We start from the raw sequence: 14,372 nt of genomic DNA on the forward strand, positions 1-14,372 counted from the left end.
GACTTATGAGAGACCTACGTAACTGCACAAGGACTTTCTTTTCTTCTAACTGTGGTTACTATATGATACTAGCAGTCAAGTAGGGTACATGAAAACTTTGTGGGGTATGAAAAATGCTTCAACAAAAAGGATTTTAGCCAGTGTGTCTTCTTCATTTTTATGCAATGCATAGAGGAGACTATATTTGTTATGGAAAACACATAAAGCTTCTTAAAATAAACAAGGGAGAAAAAAAAAAAAAAAAAAAGAAAAAGAAAAAAATAGGTACATTTCATTAGAAGTACATAAAGCTCAGTTTAGAGCTCCCTGGAGTTTTCATAGGTAGCTGGCAAAAGCATAGGAAGCTAACAAATCAAAAGATAGCCTTAGATCTTTTTATTTTTACTGAGCTTTATGAAGATGTTCCTTTCAGTTCCCATGTTCTCAGAATTCTACTGCTACCAAAAGATTAAAGCACTTTTATTGCTGTTGAATGGGCTTGCAAAACTGTGATAACATGAATGCCAAAAAGAAATTAACGGAGGAAGAGATCCATCAAAGCATATTAAACAACCAGATACAGACAAAATTTCTCTAGAAATCCTTATGGTTTGAACAGGTACTCTAAAAAAATAACATTTGACATGCACAAGAAGAGAAAATTACTAAAGACTAAAAGACATAAAGGAACCATAAGCATTCCTTCCACCTCCCCTGTCTTCTATCCAGATCATCTAAAACTTTTCCTTTCAATTAACTTTTCTGTCTTTGGGTACTCATAGTAAATAAGCCATTTAAGAGGTTCAGCACTACTTCTGATCTTGTTTTTTTTTTTTTTTTTTTTTTTTCTGTCTTAAAAAGAATAGAACATGACAAAGTATTCTCCTTGCTTCTTTCATGAAACTGTAGGCTAGTGACTAGAAGGACTCTGATTGCTCTGCTCACCAGATGGAGCATGGCAGAAATTACACAATATGACAACTTTTGTATTTACTTTTCCCTTTGGGGTTGATTATTGATTTTATCTAACAATACATGCCTTGGTCCTGCTTTTCATAGGTTTTTATACATACACCTCACTATAAATCACTGTATCACCTACTGTCTTCAATTGTTCCAAAATACATAGAAAGGAAATTAGAATAAATCATATTTCTCTGTACTGTTTTATCTATGCAGAAGGATTCTCAGATATCCTTACTTTCCCACTGCTCTAAATACAATCTCATAGGCACTTGATGAGAGCAGCTGCTTTGGAGCTAGTCTGGCCAGCACCAGAACATCTGATTTCAAGGTATGAAGGAGTCTGGGGGGTTTATTCATCAGAGAAACACAAAAAAATAGAGTCACCCTCCAGCAATGGGCAGCTATTGTAAAAGCGGCTGACCTGGTATGTGCATTGCCAAGGCAATGGAGGCCACATTCTGCCTCCAAAATAAACCTCAGAGAGGGCAGTGACTAAGATTACGGTGGGTGAGCAGAGTGTGGGCGTCACCTCTACACCTGTCGTGTGCTATAACAGCTGGAGCTGGACCTCACACAGCAGGGCACTGAGGTTTTGCTGGTTTCAGAAGTGGGGAGCACTCATTCCGAGTGACTCTCAAAGCAGAATCGTGAGCACTCAATGCTGAGCCAAGGCTGCAGCTCTAGTAAGAAGGATGCACATCTACCTCGGTCATGATCAGTGCCTCCACTCAGAATGGTCTACAAAAGCAAGAACCATCTGTGCAGACTACGGTTTGTGCGAAGCATCTGGACCTAGAAACAATAGCATGTAAATTGTCTGAACTGAGTAAGGCAGCCAGACCTACTCTCCATTGCATAACAACTACGGATGGTAGTGGCGGGTGATTCTCTTCTGAGGGGTACAGAGGCACCCATTTGTTGTCCTGACCTACTATCTAGGGAAATTCTCTGTTTGCCAGGAGCCCACATCAAGGACATGACAGAGAAGCTGCCAGACCTTGTACGTCCCACAAACTACTACCTGCTGCTGCTGTTTCCTGTAAGCACCAGTGACACAGCTGTCAAAGCAACATGAAGACTATCAAGAGAGACTACAAGGAGCAGAGCAGTAGTGAAGAACTTGGAGCACAGGTAGTCATCTCATCAGTCCTCCAGGTTAGGGGAACGGGGAGGGAAAGGACTCATAGAATTAAGAAAATCAGTAAAAGGCAAAGGGAGTACTTTTGTCAACAGGGCTCTGGCTACTTATGTCATGGAATGAATTTTGAGAAATCTGGTCTTCTGGGAGAGGATGGGTTTCATCCGACAGACAAAGGGAAGACTATCTTTGACAACATGCTTTCCAATTTAATCAGGAGGGCTTTAAACTAAAGTTGCTGGGGGTGGGGATCTTCAAATTACTGAATTTTCAAGCTGACAATGGTAATGGACGCCCTGGTCCTGGAGTAGGATCAGAAGCCAGTAAGACAACACCTAACGTTCAAGATAAGAAAACTCCAACTGGTAAACAAGTCTCAATAGGAGCCCAACTCACATGCCTGTGCACCTGTGCATGGAGCACAAGGAACAATCAGGAGGAGTTGCAGGTGTGTGTGTTCCTGGGCTATGATGTCACTGGCATCACTGAGATGTGGTAGGATGACTCTCATGACTGGAATGTAGGAATAGATGGAATAAATTTTTAGGAAAGATAGGCAGGGGAGAAGGAGAGTATGCCCTGTACATCACTAACCAACTGGAGACCATGGAGTTCCACTTGGGAATAGATGAGAAGCTGACAAAGGGCTTATGGTTAAAGGTTAAAAAGAAGGCAAGGGAAGCAGACACTATAGTAAGGGTCTGCTAGAGGCAACCTGAATAAGAAAACAGTTTATAGAAGGACAAGGCCCTCTATAAACAGACAGGAGCAGTATCACATTCACAAAACATGGTCCTCATGAGGGGACTTCAACCACCTCAGAGTCTGTTGCACGGACAACACAGTAGAGCACCAAAAATCGAAGAGGTTTCTGGAATGCGTTGATGATAACTTCCTCTTCCAAGCAGTACAGAAACCCATGAGAAAAGGTGCTGTGCCATATTTTGTCATCACCAGTGAGGACAGGCTGGTGAGTGGGCGTAGGTAATCTTGGCTATAGCATTCAAAATCAGGGGAATTATTTGCTAGGGTGAAACACGGGAGAAAGCCCTGAAGGGAAGAGGGGCCGAAGAAAGTTGGTCAGTATTCAAGAAGCGGAAGGCAGGCAAGATTGCCAGGAAGCCTCTGCGGATTAACAAGAATAACCTGGACTTACTTAATCACAAAAAGAATGTCAATAGGGAGTGGAAGCAGGAATAGGTAACCTGGATCGAATAAAAAGAAGCTGTCCAAGCAGCCTGAGATCAGACTAACAGAAAGCCTAACAGAAGCCTAACAGAATTAAATCTATCCAGGGACATAAAGAGGAGGAAGAAGAAATTTTATGGGTATATCAGTGATAAAAAGAAGGTCAGGGAAGATGGGGACACTCTCTGGAAGGAAACTGGAGTACTAGTCACGAGGGATATAGAGAAAACTGAAGTGCTCAATGAAAGTCTTTACTGGCAAGGGCTCCAGTCACACTGTCGATGTTGCAGAAAGCAAGTGGTAAGAACTTGGAAGAGGTAGATCAACCTGCTGAAAGGGAAGATGAGGTTTAATACTATCTAAAGAACCAGAAGGTGCACAAGTACATGGAACCCATTGAGATCCATCTGCTGGTTCTGGAGGCAGTGGAGGATGAAGTTGTGAAGCTGCTGTCCATCACTTTGTCCATCATTTGAAAGGTCATAGTAGTCTGGTGAAGTTCCCTCTGAATGGAAAAGAGGAAATATAATTTTCATTTTCAATGAGGGAAATAAAGAAAATCATGAGAACTACAGGCCAGTCACCTCTGTGCCTGGCATGATCATGGAGCAGATGCACATGAAGGCCCAACTAAAGCACATGGAAAATAAAGATAAGGAAATTGGTGGTAACCAACATGGATTCACCAAGGGCAAGTTATGCCTGATAAACTTGGTGGCCTTTTATGATGGAGTTACAGCGTCAGTGGATAAAGGAAGAGCAAATCATGTCATCTGCCTGGTCTTGTGCAAAGCATTTGACACTATCCCACAGGACATCCTGTTTGCCAAAAAAAAAAAAAAAAGAGATAAAGACTTGGTAAATGGACTACTCACTGGATAAGGAATTGGCTGGATGGTTGCACTCAGAGAGTTGTGGTCAATGGCTCAATGTCCAAGTGGAGACTGTTGACATGGTATCCCTCAGGGATCAGTGTTGGGACCAGTGTTATTTAACATCTTTGTAGCTGACATGGACAGTGGGATCAAATGAGCTCTCAGCAAGTTTGCAGATGACATCATGCTGAGTGTTGCATTTGACACGCTAAAGGGAAAGGATGCCCTCTGGAGGGACCTGGAAAGGCTTAAGAGGTGGGCCCACACCAACTCCATGAAGTTCAACAAGGCCAAGTGCAAGGTCTGGCACCTGGATCAGGGCAATCCCAAGCATAAATACAGGTTAGGCAGAGAATGGCCTGAGAGCAACCCCGAGGAGAAGGATTTGGGAGTGTTGGCTGATAAAAGATTCAGTGTGAGCCACCAATGTGCACTTGCAGCCTAGAAGGCTAATTGTGTCTTGGGCTGCATCAAGAGAAGCGTGACCGACAGGTCAAGGGAGGTGATTCTTCCCCTCTACTCTGCTCTTGTGAGATCCCACCTGGACTGCTGCGTCCTGTTCTGGAGCCCCTAACACAAGAATGACATTGAAGTATTGGAGCAGGTCCAGAGGAAGGCTATGAAGGTGATCAGAGGACTGGAGCACCTCTCCTATGGGGACAATCAGAGAGTTGGGGCTCTTCAATCTGAAGAGAAGGCTCTGAGGAAACCTTATAGCAGCCTTCCAGTACTTGAAGGGAGCCTACTGGAAAGCTGGGGAGGGACTTTTTATAAGAGCATGTAATGTCAGGGTGAGGGGAAATGGCTTTAAACTAGAAGAGGGTAGATTTAGACCAGCTATTAGGAAGAAATTCTTCATTGTGAAGGTGGTACTGGAACAGGTTGCCCAGAGAGGTTGTGGATGTCCCCCTCCCTGGAGGCATTCAAAGATGAACTTGATGGGGCTTTGAACAACCTAGTCTAGAAGGAGGTGGCCTTCCTATAGCAGGTCATCAATGTGCAGAAATTGTATGCCTGCTGCTAACAGCTACTAGCTTGCCTTCTTTGTATTTCAACCTGTTTTGTGTTGTTGGAGTGGAATGTTTTGATGAGTCATTCTGTACTTTTGCACAACTCCATCCTTAGATTACACCTTCATGTTGACTTTGCTTTCAGGGACATGCTGAACCTCTCCTCCATTCCGTGTAAGAAGACCTATTACCTGCTCCACATGGGAAATGGGAAGGTGAACTGATGCTATCTGAATTAAAAATTTTGGGAAGGGATGTGTTAACCCAGCGCTGGTTAACAGGATAATTTTGGAAATACTTGCTGAACGCTGAGATGCTTCATAGTTCCAGACTCCTTCTGAGTCTCTTTCTGGACACAGGATCCCTGTAGTTCAAGTCACGGTACACCCATTTGCCAGTTGTCATAGTTGGCGTTTGAAATGGCAGATGAGAAATGATAAAGAACCAGACAGTGATTCAGACAGTATTTCATTTGGTAACCACACAGTAAAAACGAAGACAAGACACAGTAGTACCATGTGTCTATAGTCTGTGCTGTCTACATTTTTGATATCTATTGCAAGTTGGAAATCCTAAGTTAATTGAGCTCTACTTGCCTATAATATTGTATTAATTTATGTTTGAAAACTTAGAAGGAATCAGAAATTAGTCCTCAAGCTTTAAGATGATGGAACTGTAGCAAATCTACTGTTTCAGATCTCTATCTCAAAATAGCTCTTCTTTTTTCAGGGAGAACTGATATTTCTGAGAGGACACATTCACGGGATTACATTTGGTTTAAATTGATGCAGTTGTAATACTGTAATGATGTAATGAGATATAGAAGAAAAAAATAAATATTCTCTGGTGAGCTCATATTAAGGCTCTTCCAGGTCTCTGTTCTCTTAAGCCAAGTGCTTAAAAAGAAAAATTCTGTCTGATTTCTTTCATACCATAGAGAAGTTATAATGAAAATCATGATTTTTTTTTCTTTTCTTTTTTAAATATATATATATATATATAAATAGCTTTAAAATGAGCTTGGATAGTACAATGACAATCTTTGAACAAATATCATCTACTTTTAAAATTCAGTTGACAAACAAACAAACAATTCAGCACTGCAATTCAGGATTCACTTGGAAAAGTAGATGTTGACGAAATCTGATAACAAGTGATGAGACTCTGAACTAAGCCTGTACAAGTATATGAAAAATGAATAAAGACAGCTATTCAAGGCTGAATACTGATTGGAAAGCCCCTACTAAAATATAACAATATGATTTTTAAAGCTGCATTTTACTTGTAGAGGCACAGGGAGATGATTTAAAGAGGCTTTCATGCTGATTACTTTAGATGAAAATACAGCCTGTTCAAAGTTAGCCAAACATGCCTTGTAGCCAAGTTGATGCAATGCATTCCAGTGTACTGTGTGTCCATGGATATTCCGGAATATACTGTAGGTACATCTGGGAAATCTCAGAGATACCCCTTTCCAGAATTCAGCAATTGGGTTATAAAAATATTTTCACATTTCCTGCAGATGGCTGGATTCTTTTCTTCCCTTGTAATTTTTATTCAGAATACATTATGGGCAGCTGCTGGCTCTGATAGAATCTAATTGCTCTTTTACTAGACTCAGCTGCAAGCAGTCAGATTTCCTTTTCCTTTGTAGAGTATATTACATATAAACATGGGTGGGGAGAAAAATAACCAATTAACTAAATACATATGGATAAAATGACTCACTAAAAGAGCTGATCAAATAATGTATCAAACTACAGCTTAGGTCAAAGGAAATTACAGGCCTTGTAGGACATGGTAATATATATGTGGAAATAATTATCAGCACAAACATACTTGTAATTTGAAATAACATATGGAAAAGGCACTGCTTCTGTTCAAAAAAGCTTACACAAATTATTACATTTTCATAAAGGGAATGATATTTCACTGAGTGAAAAGTCACCATTCTCCAGGATACACGCTCAATAGAAACCATTTCCTGCGTCAAATCAAGTCAGTTCTCAGTACCTCCAGTATACTATTGCTATACTATACTATCAGTATATTATTGCAAGTAAACCTGTCATAGTTTGGAAAGTAATTTTGCTGTTTTATCAATTACTATTATTATTTTTTTTTAAAGACTTGAGGAATAGCTACTTTTAGTAAGGCTGTTCTGTTTCTATTACTATCAGAAAATGGTATGACACATGAGAGAGAAGAGATGGACTGCAAAATATGATTAGGGATGCAAGGACTCCTCTGCCTCCTCTCTCATGTGACTAAGACTGAAACAGGTGAAGATTGTTTACCATGAAGGACAAACACAAGAAAAACCTGTACATGTGTAATACATGAAATATTAACAAATGCTCTTTTTTCTTCCTTTTACCCAAAGACATTTAGTTAAATCAAGAAACAGGTGTTTAAACCAGAAGTAAATAGGTATCAGATGAGTGAAACAGCTTGTCTGAGCATAACATTTAGACAAAAAAAAAAAAAAAAAGTTGAAAATAAGGCAGTTTAATTCTGTTCTTAAAAATGTAGCTGAGAAAGAACAGAAATTCTTACATATCAGGGCTAAGCTAGTCACTGGCTGAATGCTGCTAAGAAGAAATCTTACTGAAATATACTCCATACTGGTGTTTTATACTTTCACCTTAAAGTTCTGCCATTTGTCATTGTCAGACACAGGATACTGATCTTGAAAATCACTGATCCTATCTGGTAATGGCATTTACTATGTTCCTTTATGAATTTCTGACTTCACCAGAAACAATATCTTGCCCTGTGTAGTTATAGTATCTTTTTAGGATTTCAAAAGATAATTGAAGCCTGAGTCATGGCACTAGTGATATAATGCCCTGAACCACAGGCTATGTTCCAAGGAAAGATGGCTTTATACACATCAGACTGATTTAATCAAAAAGACTAGAAGTAGATAGTTTCTATTTTAACCCTCATGAAGTAACACTGCTTTTATTCGTTTGTTTTTCTTCTGTTTGGATTTAACAGAGATTCCAGCAATACTTATCAATCATTTTTTCAGCTAGTTACCAGCTGAAGAATGTACTGTCTACAGAACTGCTTCAGTTTAGCTTTAGGAGAGGCTGGTTTTCTGTGCAAGACTGATTTTCAACCAGTTTGTCATCCTATGAAGGATTTCTATACAGTCCCTAGGAAGCAGCATACTATTTTCCACCTCCTCCTTAAAAAGAAAAAAAATTCTTAACAGTCCTGGACAAATGATTGCTAACATTTGGTCTATGAAATGATACCAAAAAGTTCCAGTTCCATAAAAAGAGCTTACACTCCCATGGTGTTAAACCCTGTATATCTTAACATATTTTGTGTAAATTGCATATAGAAATTGAAGTAAAAAAATGAACTTCTGAACATATTGTATTGGCTGGAGTAGTAGAGACTACTAATAAATTTAGAATACAAAAAGCACTGAAGTTTACAATGGCTTTATTTTTTTTATTAAGCATGTTCACTGTGTTCTTGAAAGAAAGAAATCTAGCAAGAGCCTTATCCCCTTTGACTTTTATATGTGAATTGAGCGTTTGAGAAAATGTGAGAGATCTGCTGACCTACATCAAACATCCAGAGAGAAAACAGTGTTACAATGTTCTATATAAGGACTGCTCTGAAAATAATGCCTCCTATTTTATTACGTTCGCCTATGAAGTCAGAGGGAGATGCTGGTGGTATATTAAGAGGTTGAACTTTTGCACCAATATTCCATTATGTTGAGAGATGGCAGCAGAGGGGCAGTCTGACAGAATGGAAGTGAATATGAAGCTAAGGTGTGGAAGTGAATTCCTTCTTGCCACAAAAATTGTACCCACTCACATTCATCAGTGCTTGCTGAACATTTCTGGAGACAAAACAGTGAATATGAGCACAGTGAGGTGGTGGGTGATGCATCTCAGCAGCGGCAATAGCAATGTGAAAGATAAGCAAAGTTCCAGACAGCCATGTACAGCTATCAAATGAAGAGATTCTCAATCAGCTTATTCAAATGAATTGGCAGATTATAATCAAGGAACTGAGAATGGAGTTGTATTTCAATTTGAACATGTTGGAAACAATGGTGACAATGTCGGAACATCACAAAGTTTGCACCAGGTGAGTCCCAAGAGTGCTCACATAGGGAAAAATGAACTGTATACCAATACAAGGCTAAAGATCATAGTTTCCTGGACCAAATTGCTCCCAGTGACAAGATATGGTAGCATGACAATGAGCCTGATAGAAAATTGCAGTCCATAGAGTGGCAACACGTGAATTATCTCAAGACACAGCCCTCAGCAAGTAAAGTGGTGTGCACTGTTTTTTGGGAGAGGAAAGGGGTGATTCTTCTGGCTTTCCTGGAGCATGGATAAATCATCATCTCTGACTGCTACATTGCAACACTGACTAAACTGATGGCTTGACCTTCCAGAGTTGGGCCAAAGAAGAAAATAACCTTTCTTTTGCAACAAGATAACTTCAGGTCCCACACCAGTTTGAAGAGCTTTGAGCACATCGCCAGGCTTGGCTGGACTGTACTACCACACCTGCTGTATGCTCTGGATTTGACACCTTATGACATCCATCTGTTTGGGCTGATGAAAGATGGATTGGGAGGGCAATGTTTTCCTAGCAATAATACTGTCACAGAAGCTGTGAAACAGTGGGTCACTTCCACTGGTAAAAAAGCACAGCTAGTAGCAGAGACCATGTTGAAAACTATTGGATTGTAGCTGAGAATTTCCCCTATTAAATAGTGCTATTGAAAAAAAATTAGGAAAGAATTCTACTTTAAAAAATACAACATACTGCATGTTGTTAATTTTTGAAATTTAACCAGGCTTTAGTATGCTGATTCTGTTAGTACAGTCAGACATGGAGTTACTTAACAGTGTCACATTTTTCCAAAAAATCCTTTTTTTTTTTTTTTTTTTTTTGTGTGTGTGTGTGTGTGTGTGTGTGTGTGTGTGTGTGTGTTTGCAATAATAGCATTAACAAAAGATGGAAAAACTTCACTAGGTGTCTTAAAGATAAACTTTTTGGTGCTGATGTTATAGAAATTCGAACATATAGGAATGCACTCACATGTTAAAATTTTATGTTTGGTTACTGAAAGAACTACTACTGTGATATTTTGAAAGCACCAAGGCATAAAACTCCAAACACCCTGCAGTGCTATTTTATTGTGATGCGATTAGCACCTGTTTGCTTGCACTAATCCTACTTCAAACAGAAACGTGCTTACTCCACTATCATTAGACCATACATTACAGGCTCTCTCAAGCAGACTCATAGGATTTAAGACTGTTTTTTTCATTAAAGAAAAGCCTTTTCCTAGACCTGCTCTGCAAATCAGACCAAACCATTCCAAGGCAGCAGTTGCATTGTGATTTTACTAAATTATGTACAAAGGGAGTGATCAGATGAAAGCTTTTTCCAGCATGTCCAACCCACAGCCTGTGGGCTGCATGTGGCTCAGCCCAGCCTGTCTTACAGCAGCCCCACCCCATACTTTCATGGTGGTGGTCCTTCCCTACTGAACAGCCCAGACTGGCCCCAGGTACACACTCAAAGCTCAGAAAGACACAATTATTGTGTGATCGGGACTGTCTGTGATGAAATCAGGACATGGGAAAGGGGAAGTGCAGTGCTAATTCAAGTTATGGCAAATAAATGTATGCTTTTAAATATATTGGCTAAAAGCAGTCCAGTGAACAGAAAAAATATGTATACTTAATTTCTGGACTGACAAAGGAATTTGACAACAGATTTCAAGCTTCCTGAAAAAATATATATATATTTTTTGTTATATTCATGATTCCATTTTCAGTCAAGACAAACACATTACCTGCAAATTTTCAAAAGGAATGTATATAGTAGCGATCAGATACTCAGTTCAAAAATTTGATCACATTTCTTTGTTAGAAGTTTTTGAGTTCTATCTTACCAGAGAAGGACTTCCCTTGCTTCACAATCACTCGCTATTTATGTTATCATTTTCTGGGAGTATATACATATGTATTTTCAAGGATGAAGCAAAGGAAGAGTAAAATTTCATCAAAAATCCCTGATGGGAATCTTGAGAATTCACTAAGAATTACTACCACTCCCGCTGAACCAGACTGATGAGCTGGTTTCACAAAAACAAGGTCAGATATCCCACTATGTTTTTGTTTCTCTCTTATTTTCTTGATGTTTTCACAAAAATTTTGTTATTTACGTACACAAACTTTATATATGTATATTATACTTGGCCAAAGATAATTCAGTGCAGCCCAGTTAGGCCAAATGTTGGGCCACTTGTTATAAATAGAACAGACTGTAATTGAAATAGTACCTACCTGTACCAAGTATTTTCACCCAAGAAACAAGAGCTCACTGGAGAGATGTACACAAGCCTTTCTGTTGTAAGAATGTCTTAAATAAATTAATGAAGAATTATCAACTACATTCAAAAACTTTGGGCTGTCTATGCTCAACAAAATAGGAATTTTTAAAGCATGGAGACATAAATTTGAATCAGTGAATCAGTTTTCATAAGTTTTTCTGCTCATAAACTGTTGCTAGTGGATATAGCATGGATGAGTCCTATGAAATGCCTAGAATCAAGTCTTAAAACGTTGTACATAAGGCAAAGAACTTGGACAAATTTACTACCAGCTTATGCATTTTGTAGTGTATACATACACAGATTAATAGGAAATAGGAAAAAAATTCCTCGACAGACATAAAATCATAAACCAATTACCAATTTAACTGAAATTTCCATGAATAACCAGTAAGAGAGAAAAAAATGGTTTATTAATGTCACTAAATGATATATTTCATTTAATCTTTCCAACTGTCTTGCTGTATGCCTCTTAAAAACTTGCTTAGTTTGAATATTTTTGCACAGAGGAAATTGAGGCAATTATGCCAACCTATCCAAATATGTGATCTGAAATTGCCAGTATGAATTCACCATGCGTATATTGCGCCTGATCAATCTGGTGGCCTTTTTTAATGGAATAATGATATCAATAGATAAAGAGCAACTGATATAATCAATCTAGACTTCTGGAAGGCCTTTAATATAGTCCCACATCACATCCTTTTTTCTGAGTTGGGGAGATATGGATCCAAAGGGTGGACTACTTAGTGAGTAGGAAATTGGTTTGAAGTATGGTAAACAGCCCTATCCAGGGATAGGCCCATGATGGTTGGTGTTCCCCACGGTTCCATCTTGGGGCTGATGCGGGCTGATGCTCTAACATGTTTATCAGTGACATAATTTGAAGGGATTGAGTGCACTCTCAGCAACTTAACAGATGATGGCAAGCTGAGTGGTTCAATTGATGAAATAGAAGGAAGAGATGTGATCAAAGAGATCTGGATCTCAAAAGGTGGGTGTATAATCAAAGAATATTAGGATGTTATAATCACAAAATAAACAAGAGAGTTAGGCAAAGTAGACTATGATAACAAAAGAGAATAAATAAAAGGCTTACCCCTATCCTAGTCTCACCCACAAAACACCAGCAGAATTGATCTCCAGTAGAGATCCTTCCCCACTGGTAGCTAGCTCTTAATAGATCCAGGAGGGGTGGAGCCTGGCTCCATCCCTTCCGGCAGCACAGGTGAATTGCCTTCACCTGTGCTCCTCTGGCTGACTCATTGCTTGCCTCAGGTGATCAATCAGAGGTTCCGGCCATGATTTAGCAGTTCCCATACAGTGGGCTCATGTGAGCCTAATGAGAAAATGCGGGAAAGGTTGCTGATGTAGTCCACCTAGAATCAGCAAAGCCTTTGACACTGTCTCCCACAGTATTCTCCTGAAGAAGCTGGCAGCCTCTGGCTTGGACAGGTACACTCTTTTATGGGTAAAGAACAGAGTGGAGGGCCAGGCCCAGAAAGTGGTGGTGTATGGAATTAAATACAACCAGTGACTGGTCATGAGTGGTGATCCCCAGGAGTCAGTACTGGAGCCACTCCTATTCAATATTTTTAGTGATAACCTGGTAAAGTTGGTTGAGTACACCATTAGCAAGTCTGCAAATGACACCATAGTGGCAGGAAGTATTGATCTGCCTGGGGGTAGGGAGACCATACAGAGGGATTCGGACAGGCTAGATTGCTGGGCTGAGGTCAGTGGGATGAAGTTCAACAGACCAAGTGCCAGGTTCTGTAATTTGGCCACAACATCCCCAGGTAACGCCATAGGCCAGCGGCAGAGTAGTTGGAAGACTGCATGGAAGAAAGGACCTGAGGGTGTTGGTTGATATTCAGTGGTACATGAGCCAGCAGCACGCTCAGCGAACAAGAGGGCCAGTGGCATTCTGGCTTGTACCAGAAACAGTGTTGTCCCTCTGTACTCAGTGCTGGTAAAGCTGCAAATTGAGTACTATGTTGTTTAGGGCCCCTCACTACAAGAAAGACATCAAGGCCCTGAAGTATGTCTAGAGAAGGCAATGAAGCTGGTGAGGGGTCTGGACCAAGTCTTATAAGGAGCGGCTGAGGGAACTCGAATTGTTCAGTCTGGAAAAGAAGAGGCTCAGGGGAGCTCTCTAGAGCTGCTTGAAAGGAGGTTGAGGCAAAGTGGGGGTCAGCCTCTTCTCCTGTGTAGCTAGTGATAGGATTAAAGGGAATAACCTCAAAGTTGCAACAGCCTTTATTCAGGTTGGATACTAGGAAAAAAATTGTTCTCCAAAAGAGTGGTTATGTGCTGGAACAGTGTGCCTGGGGAGGTGCTGGAGTCACTTTCCCTGGAGGTGTTCATGAAACATTTAGATGCTGTTCTAAGGCACATGGTTTAGAAAATTTAGAAAAAGGGGAAATATTTGTGGGAGCTGGATGGTTGGACTGAATGATCTTGGAGGTCTTTTCCAACCTTTGTGATTCTATGATTCTATCATCTTTAAGATTCCTTCCAACATAAACTATTCTACGATTCTATGGAAAAATGAAGTCTACAAAAATCAGTAATCTTGTGAATTCACTTTGAATGTGACAGCACAATAAATTGTTAATTACTACAACATAGTCCTAATCTGAGTGGGTTATGACAGGTTATTTCTATCAGCATTTGTAAGGGTATGCTGCTAACCTTAGTATGATCTTACGTATTTCTAGCAGGTTTGTTCTTGTCAAATATTTCCAAAGATTCCCCTTCTCCTTGTCTTCAGTTTCCTTGCTATAAACCTTTAAGAGAAGTTGATGTTGTTCTCTTTAAAGTTTATT

At 39.8% G+C, this 14,372-nt stretch overlaps 1 protein-coding gene across 14 annotated transcripts in view; it reads right to left on the reverse strand.

The window, feature by feature from the left end:
* PTPRD (protein tyrosine phosphatase receptor type D) overlaps window positions 1-14,372 on the reverse strand; it is a 1,217,200-nt gene that overhangs the window by 27,217 nt on the left and 1,175,611 nt on the right. The window lies entirely within an intron of this gene.

Source organism: Lagopus muta, chromosome Z (assembly GCF_023343835.1).
Source record: "Lagopus muta isolate bLagMut1 chromosome Z, bLagMut1 primary, whole genome shotgun sequence".
Classification (NCBI taxonomy): domain Eukaryota; kingdom Metazoa; phylum Chordata; class Aves; order Galliformes; family Phasianidae; genus Lagopus; species Lagopus muta.